Below are 17,338 nucleotides of genomic sequence, written 5' to 3' on the forward strand. Positions count from 1 at the left end.
GCCCAGAGAAGCCCCCCAGGTTCCTCCAGTTACATCCAGCTCTCTGTTCCCTCCTCTCCCGCCCCCAACACCCTCATGGGCCTGTAACAGCAAGGACAGGGAATTAGTGACTCCAGGTGTGAGGAGAAGGGTCCTGGGATCTCAGAGGGGCTGCAGAGGCTGTGTGACACCTTGGAAGGTGGCCAAGGGAAGAAGAGGGATAGGCCCTGCCCACTGCACACTGGCTCCATGACCTCTGAGAGTTCAGAGTGACTCTCCTGCAGCACACACCATGCAGGGCATCACCCATTTCCCGCCTCCTCATTGTCAGGTTCAAACTCCCCCTGGGCAGAATGCTGCTCTGCATTTCCAGGTGAAGCCCTGGGAATACAAAAGCAGCCCTGGGAGCCGACCATGTGCCTGCATCGACTTCCTGCCTGGCTCATCCTCGTGGCCTATGGGCTCCTGATGCTCCTCATCCAGGGCCAGGGTGAGGCTGCCATGGGGATGGAGGTAGAGACCAGGTTGGATCTGCCAAAGTGCACAGAGACAGAGCCTGAGCCTGGAGGGAAGGCACCAGGGCGGGGGAGTTGGTCGAGGAGACAGATGAAGGGGATGAGGGGCAGGAGGGTGAGCCAGAGAGGGTCAGAGCTGCTCAAGGACACCCCCATGGAGGAGTGAGCTAGTGTGAGGGGTTCTGAGGAGCACAGTATGGGCAAGTGAGAAGCCTCCTGGCAAAGGAACAGGGACAGGGACCTTTCCCTCCTGTGTGTGGCTGTGGCTGTAGCTACTACTCACCCTTTGGATAATAACAACAGCAATAAGAAGAGCTGGTTGGTTACATTTGGCTCTGAGTGTTTTGACCCCTTGGCCAGTGAAGTGCTGGCACCTTCCATAGCATCTACAGGCAAGGTTACTGGTCCTGGGGTTTACAGAAGCCCCTTCTCAACGCTGATCTGAATGACTGCTGGGTTCCCATCACAGGCAAACCTGAGCTGACATGCCTTGGATTATGTTATAGAACAAAGGCAATGTGCTCTGTACCTTCTAGAAGTCTCTAGGCCCTTATCAGAAGGTTTTGGCAGGAGAGAACCAAGCCCAGGGAGGGTCACCTGCTGGGGTCCTGCCCCAGCGGGGTCCAGGGAGTCCTGAAGGAGGAGTGGCATCGGCGAAAAGATGAGACAGGAGTCGTTCCGTTTGAGCAATCTTCAGAGAGAGAACTAAAACTGCTTTCTCTGGGTCCCCTTTTTATTACAATTTTTCTCATCATTATAGATTCACAATATGTCATTGATTATATAACTTAAAACTTTGCCAAGACATGACATTTCCTTAACCATGATTGAGAGCACACCGATCTACATTCTTCCAGGATATGACCCCCAGCCATACAATCATCAAAGTACAAAATCATCAATAAAACATGTCACCAATTTACATCCTTCAGATTTTCCCAAGATTTACTATTTTTCCCAAGATATGTTATTTCCTTATTAACTAATGCCAAACTACGTAACCAGACTCTAAGTCTCCTAGCCAATCATTAACCTAAAGTACACTTGTACTTTATTTTTAATTTAAAATTCCCATCTAAAAAAGTCCCTTTAAATCTTATATTTAAAATATCCTAAAGTTTATGAATCATCCTTAAAGCATATCAGAAACCTATACAACTAAAGACTTAAGAATCTAAATAAAATAATATTTCTAATATTATTCTAAAACTGTGTCTTATAAAGCTGTTTTAATTAATTCCTAAATTTATTCTCATAAAACTGGTTGAGCTGCTTTCTCAAAGAGTTTCTTTTGTTTCTCAGTCAAGGTACACTGGTTCTCAAAGAGTTTGTTTCTCAGTCAAGGTGCACTAGTTCTCAAAGAGTTTGTTTCTCAGAGAATGATTGTTGTCTGTTAGAAAGTTTGTCCACAATGTACTAAGATAGAAGAATAGCCTTTTATTTTGTCCTTGATATGCTGAGGGGGTAGTAGAATAGTCTCCAAAGCATGAACTACCTGTTCTGTTCTAGCATCTAAAATTTAATTTGTTTGGCATTTAACATACTCATGCCTTCTGTGAGAAACATAAGCATGAAAATGCAAAGTCCCGATTACATAAAAAAGGGTCTCATGGTTTCGGTTACCCACCAACCAGCGTGGCTTTGCCAGCAGTCATCCTCACTGTGACCCTGTCAAGACAGTGGGAGAGCGGTTTTGCCAACACTTTTTCTCACTGTGACCCTGTCAAGACAGTGAGTGGGGGATCGCCTTCACCAGTCACCACACCCTGGATCCCTCCCACACCAAAAGCTCCTATTGTAGGTGTTGGACATAGACCCAACTTTCCCAGTCTAATCTGCACAGAGGAATCCTTGTTTGTCTGTCCCACTTAGATCAATACTGACAGGCTTCCTCCTTTATCAGGGGCATAAGAGAACCAGAATTTTATCAGCAAGAAGATTTCTCTACCTTAACTGAAAGATTCTATTTTCAACAGACTTTTTTCAAAAAAAAAAAAAAAACTTGAGTCCAGAGAGGGTATAGATTTGTGTCCCACAGTCTTCTGCCCACCCAGTCCTGGCTCCTCCACAGGCCCATCTAGGTCTTGAATAGAGTCCAGGTCTTACACACAACTCCTCTTTGTCTCTCACCTAAATGGTCACAAACCCATCTTTCTGGTGTGACCTTTTCCTCATCTGGACATGGGGACACTTCCCACCACTACAGACATACATGGGTGAGATTCCTCCTGCTATTTCATGCAGGGCTTCTCCTCAAGGAAGCAGCTACATTATGTCATCAGATTGCGAGCAGGAATATTTAGCAGGCTTTGTCCTTTGTAATTACAAATATCAGGCATTAGTGGCGAGTCACCACATGAGTTACATGGACCATGATCCCTCTGGCAAGGCATTATGTGGAGACAGCATGTTGGTAGGGACAGGAGTGTGTCTTTGGACTTGGAGAGATGTTGGTCAATTTCCTTCTCTGGTCCTGTGAGTGGCTGCTGCCCTGGCCTGACCTGTACCAGGGAGCATCAAACATGCAGATCCTAGGGGACCTGGTGAGAGAGAGGAGGAGGTTTGGAGTTTTTAACTTTTTCTTATGGAAACCAGCTCAGATGTACCACATTCTAGAGTGAGATCTTGAGCCTGGGGGAGGGAAGGCTCCAGTGATGTGGGAGCTGTGGAGATGTCAACAATAGCAGGAAAACTGTAGACCTGACTGCCAACTTCCTACACCCTGAAGCACAGAGAGGACTGGGACAGTCTGAGGGCTGCACAGCACCCAAGAGTTGGCCCATTTTAGGGTAGAGAGAAGAGTTAAACCCAGCATGCCCAACATCAACCTTTACCAAATATCATGACTTGGACAAGCCAGGTATACCTAGATTGATTTCCATTGGCTCCTTGCCTTGATCTCCAAGCCCAGGCAGGACAAGATTTGTATGGTCTGAACTCATAGCTCCCCTCCTAATGTCCGTTTCTCCTTTCATGAATGATGATTCTTTATGTCATTTCTTGTCTTCTCAAGCATGAGATCCTTGAGGATGGGAAACTTTAGTTCCATTCCCACAATCCTCCTAGTGTGTCACATGACCTGGCACAGTGAGTGCAATGGACACTCCTGCCCCATCAGCCCAAAAGACATTCTGCTGGCAGATGCGAGGGCTGAAGGATGGTGGCAAGTCACAAGAGCCTGGTGAGCCTGGAGGGATAGGCTGTGAGCTGGTCGAGTGATAGTGGTGGTGGGGATAGGGACTAGGGATGGGCAGAAAGATTCTGAAGTGAATGTTGACAGATCAAGCTCCCTCCACAAGGCTGAGCTGAGGAGGGCCAACCAAGCCCAGTGCTGCAGGTCAGCAGCTGATTGGGCAGACCAAAGTCTAAAGTGCATCTCTCTGCCCACAGGCCAGGACTCAGCCCCATCCGGACGACACACACCGGGAAGGTGCAGGGCAGCCTTGTCCATGTGAAGGGCACCAATGTGGGGGTCCACAACTTTCTGGGAATTCCCTTTGCCAAGTCACCTCTAGGACCACTGCGCTTTGCAGCCCCTGAGCCCCCTGAACCTTGGAGTGGCATGAGGGATAGAACCTCCTACCAGGCCATGTAAGCTTACCTGGGATCTGGGAAACCTCAGTTTTGGGGTAGGGGTGGGTACTCCGAGCTCTGGGCCAGACTGCAGTGGCTCCTTAATCTAAACTTCACTGCAAGGCCTGGGGCTATAGATCAGTGCTAATGTGTTTTTAGCAACCTAATGCAAACCCAGGCCCTAAATGAACAACTATATTAAAATGTATCCCTCTGCATTGGAGTAATTCCCCCATTCCTTTTTCCAATGCAGGAGTAACTTTGCCAGGCCCCTCCCTCAGGGCTTGGAAACCCAAAGTCATTAGCTCCAGGTGCTGAACACAAGAGCAGAAACACATGTCCCTGGATTTGACTTACTCCAGGTGTTCTCTCCCACCAGGGGAGATGTGTCTGGGAAAGGGTCGGCGTGGCTCTCTGAACCTATAAAAGACCTTCACTCCATCAGTTGATGCTGCAGATCCTGGAGGAAGGCAACAGTGGGACCCCACCCAGAAGGTCAAGGGACACGTGTATGTGCTCATAGGTCGAGTCTCAGTGGAGGGGTGAGGTTTTCTAAGAGTCTTGAGTTGGGCTGTGGGATGCCCCATTACCCTTCTATGACAAACTAACCTCCATCCACTCAGGCACCAGCTGTGTGGAGACCTATGCTGTTCCAGGCATGAATGGGGACAAGGATAAGTGGTGAATGTCAACACAGGCAGCCAGTGTTTCCCAGAGTTATGATTGCCCAGCCTCAGGGGGAGTAGGACACAAGTGCTCAACAACTTTGAGGCCTCCCTGGAGGTCTGGGCTCCGTCCCAGTTTCCCCTGAGCCTGTTGCCTGGAACTCAGTGGGAAATTACTTTGAAGAAGGATCATGTGAGGCAAGATATCTGTTAAAGCAGGGAGTGAGGTTGTCTGGGATCGAGTCAGGACCTGAGGTCTGAATTGGCCACTTCTCAGTTCTTGGAGTAACTGTATTCCATTGTTACCAGGTGTCTACAAAATGCAGATGCAATTAATATAGAGGCTCTGAAACTAGGGAGTATAAACTTGCCTCCCATCCCCATGTCAGAGGACTGCCTGTACCTCAGCATCTACGCACCTGCAATGCCCGTGAGGGCTCTAACCTTCCGGTGAGTATTTAGCCATGGTCAGTTGAAGAGTGGAAGAACATTTCTTTGGGAGAACATTAGAAGTGGGCTTGGGACATGGTTCAAGGTAAAGAGCTAGCACAATGTTGTGAAGGCCTGGGATTGACCCCAAGTATTACATAACAATACCAACGACACTAAAAGTCACAGGTTCAGCTGGCCACCACTGTGAACTACCATGAAAAGTTTCTCACTATCAGCTCCAAAAAGGTCTCTTATGCAGGGAGGAAGCTGACCTAGGCATGAAGTCAAAGAGCCCTGGATGCTCTCAGAGGCCAAATGATGGGACCCACTGATCCACTCACCAGCTTGTACCCAAGAGATCCATTCAGGTGCCCAAAGCTGCACTTTGAGATCACTGAATTCCAATATCATGGATTATTTTGGGGGGTCAGAAATTAGAGGACAATTGAAATTAATGTTCAAGTGGGATAATCACAGAAACGTCACTTTTCTTTTCCTTCAGAGTAGTTCTGAGAATAATAGATCCAGGTTTTGATTCATGAGTAGACCCCACAGTATGGGAGACTGGATCTTCCAAATTAAACTTATGTCCCTTACCAGTGTCCCAGTTCATGAAGTCCTGTGTGGGTCCTACATGGGAAGTTACACAAAAGCCAAAGTGGTGTTCAGACTAGGGATTCAGCTAGGACGGGTTGGGCACGGTGGCTACCACATGGTATATCTCCTGATTTCCCAGATGATGGTCTGGATCCATGGTGTGGCCTTGGTGGTAGGCATGGCTTCTATGTATGATGGTTCTATTCTGGCAGCCATTGAAAATGTACTGGTGGTCACTGTCCAATACCGCCTGGGAGTTCTGGGCTTCTTCGGTGAGCCTGGGACAGAGATGGTCAATGGGTGCTGAGAGCCACGGCCAAATCTGTATGGCCCCTGGCATTTTGCCAACAGTATTGGTTGACAGGTGAGGCATTACTATCGGCATCGGCCGCTACTTTTGAGTTCTCGCACTACTTTGGAGTTCTCGTGGGGATTCCAGGGGATTCCCCAAGAGTTCCCATTGGTTGGGGAAGTGCAGGAGGAGGGATTTCCGGGAGAGATATTTCCGGCTGTGGGTTCCTGGACGAGCCGTGTGGCGTTCGGAGGAATCCCCCTGGAGCGTGAGTGAAGTGTTTTCGTGCAGTTCAAAAATAAAGTTTGTTCCTGCTTCAGTGGCTGGTGATTTGTGCCCAGCCAGACTGCGGCAAATGGGGACAGAACAGACAGATGATAGTACAGTGATCACTGTCCCTGCCACTTTTCAGCACTGGAGACCAGCATGCCACTGGCAACTGGGGCTACCTGGACCAAGTGGCCGCCCTACGCTGGGTCCAGTGGAATATCGCCCACTTTGGAGGCAACCCTGATCGGATCACCATTTTTGGCGGGTCTGCAGGTGGCACTAGTGTGTCCTCACATGTGTTGTCTCCAATGTCCCAAGAACTCTTCCATGGTGCCATCATGGAGAGTGGGGTGGCCCTGCTTCTTGACCTCATCACCAGCTCATCTAAAGTTGTCTCCACAGTGAGTATCCTTTACTACTCAAGGCCAAATCTGGTGCCTCAACCTTCAACTTTAGAGCCTCTGATACTCTATTTTATTGGAACAAAAACCATGCAGGTATATCCAGAACTGGCCATCACCCCAGGGTTACTGAGGAACTCAAAGGTCAGAATCCACACACCTCTGCCTCAAGTGGTTGATTTTGCTCTAGTGTCTACAAAGCTGTGCCCTGGAGGCCTCATCCTCAGAAGACCCATGTAAGCAGGTGTGATGGCTCCTCTGGCTGACACCTGATCTTCAGGAAAGGTAGAAGAATTTCACACCTGCAGCAATACATACATGGTACCCTTTGAGAATTATGGGTAACCCAAACACAGCTGAAACCTAAGGCAATACCACACTCCCCACCTCAAGGGATGATTCATCCCTTTTTTGGTTCCTTAACAAATTGTAGCCAACCTGTCTGCCTGTGGGTAAATAGAGTCAGAGGCCCTAGTGAGCTGCCTGTGGGGCAAGAGTGAACAGGAAATGCTGGCTATTACCTAGGTAGGGCTGAACAGACTTTAATGAGGAGACAGGGGTTATGGTATAAGGAAAATACAATCCTTTCCACTATGGAACAATGATCTCATTTCCAAGGCTTAGTCTTCTTATATCCTCATAGCCCTGGATGGGAATTGAGACAAAAAATATGCTACACCAGGTGTAGATTCTCTGAATGTTGGTGGGAGCATCATTGGTTGAGTTAGAATGGGTTGGAGGTAACTCAGGTGTCATTAAAACAGAGACTTTCCTTCCTGTCATCATGTACCTTGAATGCCCACTTAGACTTTCAGTGTCATTCCTGCTGTGGTGGATGGGGCCTTCCTACCAAGGCACGCCCAGGAGCTTCTGGCCTCTGCTGATTTTCAACCTGTTCCGAGCATCATTGGTGTCAACTGTGATGAGTATGTGAGGAGACAGGGGTTATGGTATAAGGAAAATACAATGGCTGGCTACTTCCCATGGTGAGTCCCCTTTCAAAACCCCCACAATAGAGTCAGGTGGGAGCTGCTTTATATGTCATAGCTCCTGGTCATCCCACCCCCAACTGTACACTATCCCTTCACCACACAGGTCGTGAGCCCCCCTGAAATCCACAAAGAAATAGAGAGACCATGCGAGCTGTTCTACAGAGAACATCAGCACAGATGGTGAGACTCCTGGGGTTCTGTGCCAAGCAATGGTGCAGCCAGACACTCTTCCTTTTCAATGATCCCTAGGAACAAAGATTGATCTATGTGCATCTGTGAGTGGGATCAACCCACAGCTTCACAGCTCTGCCCTATTCCCTGACACATCCCAGACCCCATCCACAACATCAAGAGGCTACCTCCCTGCCCCAGAGACTGCTTAACATGACTCTCCCTGATCCCCTGGACTAGATGAAGTTGCCTGCCGAATGTGCTGACCTATTGATGGAGGAGTACATGGGAGACAACGAGGACCCTCACACCCTCCGACTCCAGTTCCAGGAGATGATGGCAGACTTCATGTTTGTGATGCCTGCACTCCAAGTAGCACATGATCAGAGTGTGTCTGAACCTGAATCCTGGCTTCCTAGGAGATAGCTCAGAGCTGTGGGTCCCAGGTGAGGTCTGGTGTCAGGCCCTGACACATGTCTTTATCCAGACTCTGGTCTCAGGTACCTGAACACCCTCATCTCTGTAAATACTATGGCTAGAGTAAGAGAGAGACATCACACTCAGAGGAGGGGACTAATGTAGTGGCACTCAAGGACTTGCCACATGACCACACAGATAGGAAGTCCAAGATATGACTTAACAAAGAGTTTTCCAACTGCCCCTGATCCATTCTGGGCTTCCAAGCCAGTGTGAAGATTCAAGCCAGCTTTGGACCTAGCAATCTTGCTACCAAGAGTGACACATCCTGTCCACCCTCCAGGTTCCCAAGCTCCTGTCTACTTCTATGAGTTCCAGATCATCTCAGCATCTTCAAGGACATCAAGCCACCACATGTGAAGGCTGACCATGATGATGAAATCATCTTTGTGCTTGGATCCTACATCAATGGCATCAGAGGTGAGTTCTCTTTGTTCCACAGGAGCATTCTCGTGCGTACATGGTGGCAATCACTCTCATGGTACAATGAGAAACTGGGGCTAAGAGGGAACATGGGATCCAGTGTCTACCATCTTGTAAATCAACAAGTCATTGAGGGTTAGACCTTTCCCACTCCAATCTATGCTCCTTCCACCCATTCCCAACCAAACCAGGGTGTCTAGCCTAGGAGAAGAGGTGGGTGGTTAAAGGCATAATTATTTCTTAAATGACTTCACAGTATCCAAAAGAAGGAAACTTCTAGGCCAAAGAAGATCCCAGTGTTGATTCAGTTAAAGGCTGGGAGTAGTAAAGGCAGGTTGGGCAAGCAGAGGGCCTGGTCCCAGGACTGTTGGAAAAGGGAAGGGACACAAGTCTAGAACCCAGAGACAGGTTCAGCTGGGATGTTTAGTATGGCACAGGAATGGACAGCTAGATGGGATTGGCCAGGACCTGGACCCTTGCCTTCCTCCTCCCACAGTTAAGCTCTCTGAGGAGGAGGAGCTGCTGAACAGGAGGATGATGAAGTACTGGGCCAACTTTGCTCAAAATGGGTGAGGACACCTGCACACCTCAACCTCCCAGGGGCCACAGGCCCTCCAGTGCTCCCCTTGTCTGAGGTGACCCCATTAGCAAATGTATGTCCTTAATCATAACCTAGCCCCCTCTCCAATGGGAAGAATCACACTAAAAGAGGGTGCTTTGTCGGTCCAGGTCACTGTCTCTTCTCACAGTGGTCGAGAGGGTGAGCCATAGTGCTGGGCTACCATGGGAGCCAGCCTCTCACAGGGAAGGGCAACACAGGCCAGGTTGCTGTGCCCTGTGTGGAATGACACAAGTGAGAGGTCATTACTTTTCTACACCAGGACACCTCTCCCCATTCTCAACACCCCTGTGTGCCTGGATGGATGCCCTGTTCATAATTAGGGAGGAAAGTCAGGTCTGAGTTCAACAGAGCTCAGATCGACCCTTACCCTGCCTTCCTGGGAGGGCATGTACACAGGAATCCCAACAGAGGGCCTACCCCACTGCACACTGTTTCACCAGGACCAACAGTACCTGCAGTTAGCCTGCTGTGGGCCAGGCCCTGAAGGCACACAGGCTGCAGTTCTGGACCAGACCCTGCCTCAGAAGATCCAGGAGCTAAAGGAGGCTGAGGACAAGCACACAGATCTCTAGCTTCCTTGTCAGGAAGAGAGGGGTATGCTAGGTGTGATGGGGTCTTCCTGTGGTGCCCACACATGCCCACCCAAGAACCAGGGTTGATCCACTCATTCACATAGCTATTTATCCATACACTCAACCATGGGTCCTCTCTTGTTAGACACACTCAGTAATTCCTAAGGAGGCTGTGGATGGGTAATCCAATGCATGCCTACCTTCCTCCTCACCCCACTATACCTGAGTCCCTCCCTCCCTTCCTCCCCTCTCCTTCCCTACAACCCCTCCTATCCCCTCCTCCCAGTTGCCACACCCTCCCATGCTGACAGAGACATTTCAAGAAGCAGAGCTGGTACTTTTCAAACCCCTTGCCCACCTCTCAGCAAGTAACCCATGTTCTCATATCAGTGGGGCCTCTGTAGAAAACCTGTACACCAGAAGCCCCAGGGTTTTACCCCATCAGGCTCCTATAATAACAATAGCAGCAGCAACAACAACAACAATTCCAATAAAATCCTAATGAGGCATGGTGGCACATGCCCATAACCCAAGACACCCAGGAGGCTGAGGGAAAAGAATTACCTATGCAGCTCAGGCTGGCTACTGTAGGATTCCCTAGCTCAAAATAACTAGTTCCAGGAGAGTAGCCCAGTGGCAGAGTACTTGCCAAGCATGCACAAGGTCTTGGGTTTGATCACAGTGCTACCAACAAGATATAAACAAATAAACACAATAAACTGGGGAACTTATAAACAATGCAAATGTGTTGTCTTCTGTGTTGAAGGTGACAAGTCAGGAATCAAGATGTTAGCCGATTTGTTGTCTGGGGAGGTCTTGCTTTGGTTTCTAGATGGCACCTTCCCACTATGTTCTCACTTGGCAGAAGGGGTGAACAAGTTCTCTTGGAACTATTTGACAGTTCCAAAACCCTGTCCCCTCACAATGATTCATCACTTTCAGACTGACTTTCTTTCTTTTTCAATCAAAGCCCAGGTAGTAGACTGATTTTATTAGTGATGTATTTTGTATGTGGTTGTGTTTTGTGTGTGTGTGTGTGTGTGTGTGTGTGTGTGTGTGTGTGTATTGGGGATTGAACTCAGTGCATTAGAACTTAATGCACTAGAGCTTAGTGCGGGCTAGGCAAGCACTCTACCACCTGAGCTCTATCCCCAGCCCATGGAAACTCGCTTTCAATGTATGAATTTGCAGCACACAAACTTTCAGGCCAAACACTTAGAGTTCCCACATCTAACCCACCCAGGCTACAAACAAAACCAAAGTTCCGTATCCCTGAGCCATCTGGAGATTAAATGCCATCCATCATTAACTTTCAATCTACCTGCATACTCATCTTTTTATATACCAATGAAGTGACAGGCGCCATACTTATGAGAAGCAGGACTGAGCTTTTCCATTGGCTTCTGGAGCCTGGGCCAGCTGGGTGCATCCTGGAGAGCCAGGTGGGGTCCTCAGGGTCCTGTCTCCTGAAGTTGCCTCTTATTCTCTGTGGCTCTGCAGACACTGAGAGCCCCACACTGACACAATCACAACACAGCTGTGAAGATGTTTCTCTGTGGGATGTTTCCTGGAAGAGGCCTTGACATGCCAGGAGGCCCAGACACATAGCAGAAGGGATTCTTGTCCCTGGCTCCCTGAGGACCTCTCCAACCAGAATCTTTCAGAATTCCCTCTGCAGCCTCCTGACCATCCCCCACTCACTATGGCATCCATGTGTTGGCTTTCCCTCTCACCTCATTGTTGTCCCTAAACTTTTCTGGACCCTCCAATAGAAACCAGTGCCAAATGAAGCTCAATATGCCCTTTTGTTCCTTCAAAGCATTTTCTCTCTGTCATGGAAAGGCTGTGAACCTCACTCCACGGACCTTGATACTACCCCTCTACCCTCCCTCTCACCAACTAGCCTCCCTCTGGCCCTGCCACTTCACAAGAAAGTTCCCTCTTTCACCCAGTGCTTTTAAGCTCAACCACAGGGCACCAAGGCCTTTAGGGCTAAAGATGAAGATTGCCGTATTTCCCATCCTGGACACTAGGGGGGCAGACGAGGATAGCGGTAAGCCTGGGCTAACTGGATCTCTGCAGAGGTGAAAAGATCTTCTAGTTCCTTTTAGTGTACAGGGACTGGTGCATAATCCTTCCACTCTGTGCTGCAAACATCCCTTGTGCTCCTGCTGCAAACATGCCCCTGTATGGTTTTCAGTTCTGAGCATGCACAGGATGCTTCCCAGAGTGGTTCTGCTCTAGCGCGCCATCAGTGAAACCACATCCTCAGTGTTTGAGGTCAGTGTTGCCAAGCTACCAGGCCAGGAAGAGAGTCAGATGCTTCAGGGCATGAAACCCCCAACTCATAAGGCCCCCTTTTCATAGGGACAATGATCCTTCCAGTCTTCCTTCCACCACGTACAATATTTAGAGCTTCCTCATAGTGTGGCTACATTAATCATAAAGATGGTTGGTTTTTAAATGTTGTATAACCTGCTTGCTTATGTATGACTGGAGGATGCATTCTATATCAATTGCAATCACTTCCACATTAAACGAGCTTGCCTGGAGGTTGGCTGAGGTTGTCACCTGCCAGCGCTCTCACCAGCTCCCAAAATGTCTATGTGTTGACTCCGCATCTCTACCCCCTGCGACTGAGGTAGCTAAGTGACCAACTAAACCATACCAATGGACTGACCTCCCAAACGTAATCACATATAGACATACAACACATAACACAAGTGTGTACACATAACACAATAGCAAAGGCCCTGTAGCTTTTTGAGGGCAAATTTTCAGTGCAATGTTACAGATGTTTTAAAAGTTGAATAAAAATAGGACTGATCAGAAAAACATTAACCTGGGTGTGTAGGATCAAAATCATGGTCTCAAAAAATATGGAATTTAAGAAAAAAAAACAACAAAGAGTCCTAGACAATATGACCAGCTGGTAATTAGTAAAGTATCACACAATTTACTTTTTGGTTTAGTATTGTATGAGTTCAGGTAAAAGACACTTTTACTTTTTTTTTTCCTGCCTAGGGCCTTAGATCAGTCTCTTACTGAGCGTGAAGAATTCTTCCACTTACCTTTTAATGTAAGTCCTGACTTAGGTCTGGAAGGAGCTAGGTAAAACTGCTATTCCCTACCCTGCTCCCAATCTCTCGTGCCTTCCTTAGGTAGGAGACAGTTGAATAGGATCATGGACAGTTAGATCCTATGATTGGGTTAGGTATTGAAATTCCTTACTGTACCCTGAGGGACTGGAGGTAAAGGACCCTAGCCTCCTTTCCATTGGGGAGAGGTCACTAAGGGAGAAAGGTAACCCTAACCCTAACTCTAACCCTAACCCTAGCCCTAGCCCTACCCTAACCCTAACCCCTAACCCTAACCCAAACCCTAACCCTAAACCCTAAACCCTAATCCTAACACTAACCCTAACCCTCAACCCTCACCCTCACCCTAAACTCTAACCCGAAACCAAACCCTAACCCTAACCCTAAATTCAGAAATACCAGGATACCAGCAGCTATGGCCTCCTTCTTTCTCCCAGGAGAAGTCTTTTTATTACCACTTTTTTTTAACTACTTTTTAAATAAAACCTCCTTTATATGCTTACCTTGGCACTTCTCTAATGCTCAAACTTAAACATTTGATGAAGAAGAACTCATCACAATAACCAGTGGTTTCCTATTCATCCCTTAAGGACCCTAACTCTTTTTCTTTTGGTAGCTGGGTTTGAACTCAGGGGCGCTCAACCACTGAGCAACATCCCCAGTCCTATTTTGTATTTTATTTTATTTTATTTTATTTTTTAGAGACAGAGTCTCACTGAGTTGCTTAGCACCTCAACATTGCTGAGGCTGGCTTTGAATTCCCCATCCTCTATCCTTCTGTCTCAGCCTACAGAGCCACTGGCATTACAGGCATGTGTCACCACACCCAGCTAGGAGCTAACTCTTAATACCATTATATTGGAGATTAGATTTCAATGTGTGAATTAGGTGGACCCAAGTTCTCAGACCCTAGTGCCTTCCACCCAAGATCTCAGCAACCAACACTGAAAACTACTAGAAAATGTCTCTGCTTCTTTAAAACAACCCACCCACCCATTTATTTCCATCCCAGAGAGGTGACTGGCCCCACACTTGTGAGAAGCAGGACTGGGTTTTTTCCATTGACCCTACAGCCTGTGTTTAATGAGTTTGTCCAGGAGAGCCAGGTGGGGTCCTCAGGATCCTGTCTCCTGAAGTTGGCTCTTATTCCCTGTGAATCTGCAGACACTGTGAGCCTCACACTAATAAGATTATACCACATCTGAGAAGATGTTTCAGTGTGGTGTGCCCTGGAAGAGGCCTTGGAGGCTCAGGAGGTCCAGAGAAGAGATTCTTGTCCCTGGTTCCCTGAGAACCTCTCCCTCCAGTAAGGTGTCCTTCTGCCTTGCAGAATTCCCCCTGCAGCCTCCTGACCATCCCCCACTCACTATGGCATCCACATCATTGATTTTCCTTCTCCCCTCATTGCTGTCTCTAAACTTCTCTGGCTCTTCCTATAAAAACCCTCTCATCTTTTCTCATTGAACATAGGTAGCAAATAATGCTTAATGTGCCTCTGGGTTCCCTCAAATCTTTTTCTCTCAGACATTCAGAAGCTGGATTTCTCATCCCAAAGACCTTGGGAGTCCCCCACTCCCCAACCTCTGACTGACATGCCCTCCTGGGGCACCACTTTTCCCAGGGGAGATGACCTCCTTGTTTCCATTCACTACATTTAAGCCCAAAGACCTTCATGAATTTGGGGCAAAAGAAGAAAATTCCATTTTGCCATTTGGGCCACCAGGGCACAGACAAGGTTAACAGTAAGCCTGAGGGGGCCCAGTACAGGAAAGACTTTCCTTTTGGTGAAGACTGATGGGTGCATCCTTATAGCATTTACTGAGCTCCTGTGAGCATGCCTCTATGTTTCAGTTCTGCAGAAGCACACTGTATTACCCAAAGGGGCTCCCACAATATTTTGTAGATTTTTAATAGATTTTAAATAGCCTTATTGTTGAGTCTAAGTGTGTGTGTGTGAATGTGTGTGTGTGTGTGTGTGTGTGCATGAGTGTGTACAGTGTTAGGGACCACACCTACCACCTTGGCCTGCTAGGCAAGCACTATACCACTGAGCTACATCCATTCACAGCCCAGTGTGGAATAACTTATATACAATTAAATTAATCTCTTGTGTATACAATTTACTCACTCTGAGGTAACATGTAAGATAAGCAAACACCACCACCACAAGTTTTACCAGTTTCTTTCACCTCCTAAACTTCTTCATGCCCTTTCCTTGCCCTGAATCCTGCTCTAAGGCAGTCACCTAATTGCTTGGGTTCCTCTAGTTTGCCTTGCCCCAAATATGATGCAAATGGACACTTTTAGGAATGGCTCTGTCAGTTCACATACTATTTTTGAGATGCAAGCAGATCTCAGATTCCTTTTCCTGGTGAGTGGCATTCCTTGTAGGCACACACCACACTTTATCCACTGACCAATTGATATACGTCTGAGTGATTTCCATTTTTTTGACCAATTCTACACATTTTCAGTTTCCAATTCTGAAACTCTTAGGAACATTGTCAGAAATTGTTTATATGGACCCATGCTGTCATTTCTGTTGAGGAAAGACCTGAGAGGAGAATTGCTGAGTCACATGGCAAGTGTGTACGGAACCTTTACGGGAAATACCAAACTCTTCTCCAAAGACTCTGTCACTTTGCATCCCCTAGAGGGGAACCTCTAGGCTGCCTGAATTTGAGCCCCACATTCGTTCATAGGGAAGCCATTTATGAGGGTATCAGTTGCTCCGTATCCTCTTCAACACTTGGTCTGATGGTCTTAGATTAAACTGTATTTAAAAGATGTGTTGGGGGTTCTCATTGCAGATGTTTGTTTTGACTTTTAGACTCTGCCTCCATCTTCCATTCTCTCTCTCTCTCTCTCTCTCTCTCTCTCTCTCTCTCTCTCTCTATATATATATATATATATATATATATATATATTAAAATATATACAAATACATACACAGATACGCTCCTGAAACTCTTCATCATTTCTCATTATTACTATTATCTTGGTCATTGTCAAAGCCAAGATGGTGCCATAAAGGGCAGAGCCCATGGGGACCTCCACCCTAGCAGACTCCAGATTAGGAAGAAGCACTTGTTGTCCAGTTGACACAAAGGAGCTTATAATAGGACTGAGCTGGGAGGAGCCCAGAGCCCAGCTGAGAACCAGGTGAGGAGAATCAGAGCAGAGAAACATCTGCCCAGGCTGGAGCTGGGCAATGTCTTGGAGCAGAGTACACTGGAAGGAGAACTGAATCCACAGCAGCCTTGCTGATTGGAGGTCAAGGAGAAGCAGTGCTCTCAGCATGATGGCTACTCACTTGTGGATAAAGCTGATTACTCCCCAATGTGGCTGAGAAGGACACAACACTGAGCTGTGAGAGCCTACGATGGGGTGGGGGTAGGCCTGCCAAGGATGGTTTGCAGGGGAACCTCTAGGCTGCCTGAAGTTGAGCCCCACACCCCTTCATCAGGGAAGTCAGATTGAGCAGGTTATCCTCACCCACACTGGCTTCCATTCACCCCTGCAGGGCTCAGGATGATTCAGAATCTCCCAGAGGCACCTAATCCCTGGGAGTTCCCTGGACCCGCAGGCACTCATTTCACATCTTTCCAGTGGATAAGTGACTGTAAACTGGACCTTGGTTTTGTGTTGATGGGGTATCTACAGAAATGCCTTCACAAAGAAGGGTCAGACTGAGAAGGGAGAGGCCCTCAGAGGTTCTCAGAACATGGTCTATAAGAGATTAGGAACTATTGAAGGGCACCCAGTCAGCTATGAAGGTCACAGTCACACCTCCCTGCCAGTGTGCAAGCAGTTCCCCTCACTCCACCAAGGTCACCTGTATTTCTCCATCTCTGGAAATCTTCATTCTGCCCCCTCAGAGAAGCCCCCCATGTTCCTCCAGTTACATCCAGCTCTCTGCTCCCTCCTCTCCTCCCCAACACCCTCATGGGCCTGTGACTGCAAGGACAGGGAGTTAGTGACTCCAGGTGTGAGGAGAAGGGTCCTGGGATCTCAGAGGGGCTGCAGAGGCTGTGCAGTACCTTCGGAGGTGGCCAAAGGAAGAAGAGGGGTAGGCCCTGCCCACAGCACACTGGCTCCATGACCTCAGAGTTCAGAGTGACTCTCCTGCAGCACACACCTTGCAGGGCACCACCCATTTCCCAGACTCCTCACTGTCAGGTTCAAATTCCACCCGGCAGAATGCTTCTCTGCATTTCCAGGTGAAGCCCAGGAATACATAGCAGCCCTGGGAGCCGACC

The 17,338-nt window shown here is 48.0% G+C and overlaps 1 pseudogene; it reads left to right on the forward strand.

The window, feature by feature from the left end:
• The first annotated feature begins 393 nt into the window (after positions 1–393).
• Positions 394–9,981, forward strand: LOC113177569 (cocaine esterase-like; annotated as a pseudogene).
• The last annotated feature ends 7,357 nt before the right edge of the window (positions 9,982–17,338 follow it).

The sequence above is a fragment of the Urocitellus parryii genome, chromosome 15 (assembly GCF_045843805.1).
Source record: "Urocitellus parryii isolate mUroPar1 chromosome 15, mUroPar1.hap1, whole genome shotgun sequence".
NCBI classification, from domain to species: domain Eukaryota; kingdom Metazoa; phylum Chordata; class Mammalia; order Rodentia; family Sciuridae; genus Urocitellus; species Urocitellus parryii.